The sequence below is a fragment of the Phyllobates terribilis genome, unplaced genomic scaffold (assembly GCF_046119375.1).
Source record: "Phyllobates terribilis strain yellow unplaced genomic scaffold, ASM4611937v1 Scaffold_7__3_contigs__length_470593459, whole genome shotgun sequence".
Lineage (NCBI taxonomy): Eukaryota > Metazoa > Chordata > Amphibia > Anura > Dendrobatidae > Phyllobates > Phyllobates terribilis.
In genome coordinates, this window is record NW_027362767.1 from 208,030,940 (window position 1) to 208,031,860 (window position 921).

Here is a 921-nt window from a genome sequence, read left to right on the forward strand (position 1 = left end):
ACTCCTGTATATCCAGGACTGGGCCGCAGAGCTGACGCTCTAATATCAGATCTCAGTGACCGCTCTGTACTATATACTCCTGTATATCCAGGCCTGGGCCGCAGAGCTTACGCTCTAATATCAGACCTCAGTGACCGCTCTGTATGTACTATATACTCCTGTATATCCAGGCCTGGGCCGCAGAGCTGACGCTCTAATATCAGACCTCAGTGACGGCTCTGTACTATATACTCCTGTATATCCAGGCCTGGGCCGCAGAGCTGACGCTCTAATATCAGACCTCAGTGACCGCTCTGTACTATATACTCCTGTATATCCAGGCCTGGGCCGCTTAGCTGACGCTCTAATATCAGACCTCAGTGACGGCTCTGTACTATATACTCCTGTATATCCAGGCCTGGGCCGCTTAGCTGACGCTCTAATATCAGACCTCGGTGACCGCTCTATACTATATACTCCTGTATTTCCAGGCCTGGGCCGCAGAGCTGACGCTCTAATATCAGACCTCAGTGACCGCTCTGTATGTACTATATACTCCTGTATATCCAGGCCTGGGCCGCAGAGCTGACGCTCTAATATCAGACCTCAGTGACGGCTCTGTACTATATACTCCTGTATATCCAGGCCTGGGCCGCAGAGCTGACGCTCTAATATCAGACCTCAGTGACCGCTCTGTACTATATACTCCTGTATATCCAGGCCTGGGCCACAGAGCTGACGCTCTAATATCAGACCTCAGTGACCGCTCTGTACTATATACTCCTGTATATCCAGGCCTGGGCCGCAGAGCTGACGCTCTAATATCAGACCTCAGTGACTGCTCTGTACTATATACTCCTGTATATCCAGGCCTGGGCCGCAGAGCTGACGCTCTAATATCAGATCTCAGTGACCGCTCTGTACTATATACTCCTGTATATC